Genomic DNA, 4303 nt, shown 5'->3' on the forward strand with positions numbered 1-4303 from the left:
AGGAGCAGATGTCCCTGGGAGAAGAGTGGAGAGCGGGACCCTACCCAGAGAAGCAGTGACGCCAGAGATGGAGGCAGAGATGATGACATAGAGAGATGGAGTGACCGGGGACTTTGGACCCAGAGAGGGAGAGGGGCTGTGTGCTGATGACTAGGGGGCAGGCTTGCAGCATATACCCTGTGGTTGGTTGATGATGCATGGAGGGGATTGTAACTATGGCAATGAAACGATGTATGATAGGATGAATGTAAAGCTAATGATCTCCCATGTAAACTGTCACATAATTCAAAGTAAAACATTAAAAAAACAAAAAAAAAAACCCCAAAAACTCCCAAATATGAAAAAAAAACCACAAAAAAACAAGTGAAAGCTATTAAAACTAATTTCCAACTAATACAACTCTTAATTTTTTATATCACACAGATGCATTAATTTAAAAAATAAAAGATATTTCCATAAAAAATATTGATAATTACTGGCATTTGGAATGCAAAGGTTGGAAACAAAGAGGAAGGATCAATAGTTGGAAAATATGGCCTTGGATATAGAAACAATAAAGGAGATTAAATGATAGAATTTTGCCAGACCAATAACTTCTTCATTGCAAATACCTTTTAAAAATAACATATACATTGACCTCACCAGATGGAATACACAGAAATCAAATTACTACATCTGTGGAAAGACGTGGTGGAAAAATCTCTATATCAAAATAAGGCCAGGGGCAGACTGTGCAACAGATCATCAATTGCTCATATGCAAATTAAGACTGAAGCTGACGAAAATCAAAACAAGTCCATGAGAGCCAAAATATGACCTTGAACATATCTCACCTGTATTTAGAGATCATCTCAAGAACAGATTTGATGCATTAGACTCTAAAGATTGAAGACCAGTAGAGTTATGGGATGACATTAAGAGCATCATACAGGAAGAAAGCAAAATGTCCTCAAGAAGACAAGAAAGAATGAAAAGATGAAAATTAATGCCAGAAGAGACTCTAAAACTTGCTCTCCACCATAGAGACGCCAAAGCAAATGGAAAAAACGAGGAAGTAAAGAGCTGAATTGAACATTTCAAAGAGCATCTAGAGAAGACAAAATAATATGTTGTAACAAAATGTGCAAAAACCTGGAGTTAGAAAACCAAAAGAGAAGAACATGCTGAGCATTTTTCAAGCTGAGAGAACTGAAGAAAAAATTTAAGCCTCAACTGGCAATATGGATAGAAGAATTGATGCTTTTGAGTTATGGTGTTGGAGGAGAATATTGAAAGTGCCGTGGGCTGACAAAAGAACCAACAGATCTGTGTTGGAAGAAGTGCAGCCAGAGTGCTCCTTGGAGGCCAAGACGGCCAAACTTCACTCTCATACTTCAGACATATTGTCAGGAGGGACCAATCACTGAAGAAGGATATCATGTTTGGTCAGAGAAAAAGAGGAAGACCCCAGCAAGATGGATTGGACAAGTGGCAGCACCAATGGACTCAAGTGTGGCAGCAATAGTGAGGTTGGTTCAGGATTGGCCACTGTTTCATTCTGCTGTGCATAAGGTCTCTATGAGTTGGCACTGACTCGATGGCACCTAACAACAACAACAACATGGGTAAATTACTGAATGATGTGGAAAGCATCAAAAGAAGATGGAAGGAATACACAAAATCATTTTACCAGAAAGAGATGATCAGTTTTCAACCATTTGAAGAGGTAGCATAGGATCAAGAGCCAGTGATAATGAAGGAAGAAGTCCAAGGTTCATTGAAGGCATTGGCAACGAACAAGCCACTGGGAATTGATGGAATACAAATTGTAATCTTTCAACAAGCTGATGTAGTGCTGGAGGCACTCACTCATTTATGCCAAGAAATTTGGAAGACCTGGCCAACAGACTGGACGAAATTCATATTTTGGCCCATCGCAAAGAGAGATGACCCAACGGAACAAGAAAATCATGACAATAACATAGAGGGGTTAGGATTTACTACACATATTTTGGGACGATACAAGTCAATTCATAGCAATGACCTTGTTTTGGAAGCAACTTTTTGAAGGTGGTATCAGTTAGTCTAACATGAAGTTATCCTGGAGTTGATGTTGTTGTTGTTGTGTGCCATTGAATCAGTTCCGACCCATAGTGACCCTGTATAGAGTTTCTGAGGAGAAGCTGGTGAGCTTGAATCACCAACTTTGCAGTTCAAACGACTTTGAAGTCTGGCACATTAGCCCACAGCGCCACACCAGGACTCCTGTCCTGGAGTTGTTGTTGTTGTTAAGTGCCATCGAGCCAATTCTGACCCATAGTGACACTGTATAGGGTTTTTGAGGAGTAGCTGGTGAGCTTGAACCGCTGACCTTGCAGTTCACATGGCTTTGAAGCGCCACACCAGGACTCCTGGAGTAGAGGGTTCCTAATCCAGTTGGAATGGTGATCTTATACAAGTAATCCTCAACTCAACATGCTGATGTATGTTTGAATACCTCTTTTTTTTTTACTCCAGTTTTTGTTATTAATGTCTTTTTTATTAGTATCTTTATAAATACGATATTTATCTGTCTTTGGGGGTTGGAAACATTACATGTAAACTTATAGCTGTATTTTAATATGCACCCAAATATATTAATATATACCTAAACCCATTGCTGCTGAGTTAATTCTGGCTCATCGTGACCCTATGAGACAGAGAACCGCTCGCCCATAAGGTTTCCAAGACAGTAATCTTTGCAGAAGTAGACTGCCATGTCTTTCCCACCTCGAACTGACTGTTTTAAGTGGTAAACCACCTGGGATCCCTTTAATACCTACATTTAAAAATACACAAATTAAAAAAAAAAGCACACACAAAAACAGTCATAAGTGAGGTCTAGACTACGTTGTATAATGGGGATGACTTGTCAAAGAAAAGGCAGAGACAGACAAACAAGGGAAGAACACCTTGGGAAGATGGAGACACAAATCACAGTGATGCTGCTAGAAGCCAAGGAATGCCAAGAGTCACCAGCGACCACCTAAATCTAGGAGAGAGACATGGAGTGGATTCTTTCTCAGAGCCTCTGTAGACGAATCCACATGGCTGATACCCTCATTTCTGACTCTTAACCTCCAAGACCACAGCCTTTGGTATAGGGTGCACCTCACTGTAGAGGAAACAAAACTCTTCATCACCGAATCAATACACAACTTCCATATAAATGGAGAGAAGATTGAAGTGGTCAAAGACTTCATTTTGCTTGGATCTACTGTCAACTCTCATGGAAGCAATAGTCAAGAGATCCAATAACATATTGTATTAGGAAAATCTGCTGCACAAGACCTCTTCAAAGTATTGAAGAGCAAAGATGTCAGTTTGAGGACTAAGGTGTGTGCCTGACCCAAACCTTATTAGTATTTGCAATAAGCTCATATGCATGTGAAAGTTGGATAATAAATGAAGAAGACCATAAAAGAATGACGCATTTGAGTTATGGTGTTGGAGGAGAATATTGAAAGTACCATGGGCTGCCAAAAGAACAAACAGATCTGTGTTGGAAGAAACACAGTCAGAGTGCTCCTTGGAAGACAGGATGGCCAGATTTCGTCTCTCATACTTTGAACGTATTATCAGGAGGGACCAGTCCCTGAAGGAGGACATCATGCTTGGTAAGGTGGAGGGTGGGAGAAAAAGAAGACCCTCACAGAGATGGATTGACACGGCGGTAGCAGCGATGGGCTTAAGGGTAGCAATGATTGTAAGGTTGGTGTAAGACTGAGCAGTGCTTCATTCTGTTGTGCATAAGGCCATTACTCAAAGACATCTAACAACAACCTCAAGGAACCATGAGACAATAAATGTTTGTTCTTATAAGTCACCCAATTGGTGGTACTTTCTCATGCAGTCCCAAGGCACTGATATATTTGCCAATGCTACTTCTATGCTTGAGCCATCTTCACCATTTTCCCCATAACTGTCTTCCACTAACACTCAAGAAAGGAGCCCTGGTGGCACAATGATTAAGTGCTTGGCTACGAAACAAAGTGCTTGGTTCAAACCCACCAGCCGCTCTGCAGTTGGTGCAAACGACCTACTGATCTGTTCCAGTGAAGATTGGCACCTAGAGAAGGAAGCTATGGGACAATTCTACACTTAGCAAGTTTCCATTCTGCCTAAAGCAGACCCTTTAGTTAGTATTAGAGACTCAAGAGTGATTATAGTATAAAAGTAAAAAGATAATAAATTAGTGGTATGTTAAATAGTGTCAGCTGGACCTGAGATGAAAATTGGTGTTGCTCTTGGGATGAAGGACCTCCATCTGTTTTGATGACTGGGG

At 40.6% G+C, this 4303-nt stretch overlaps 1 protein-coding gene across 1 annotated transcript in view; it reads right to left on the reverse strand.

Moving 5' to 3' along the window:
- HJURP (Holliday junction recognition protein) overlaps positions 1-4303 on the reverse strand; it is an 84353-nt gene that overhangs the window by 69159 nt on the left and 10891 nt on the right. The gene's annotated exons all lie outside the window — the stretch shown is intronic.

Source organism: Chrysochloris asiatica, unplaced genomic scaffold (assembly GCF_000296735.1).
Source record: "Chrysochloris asiatica unplaced genomic scaffold, ChrAsi1.0 scaffold00096, whole genome shotgun sequence".
NCBI classification, from domain to species: domain Eukaryota; kingdom Metazoa; phylum Chordata; class Mammalia; order Afrosoricida; family Chrysochloridae; genus Chrysochloris; species Chrysochloris asiatica.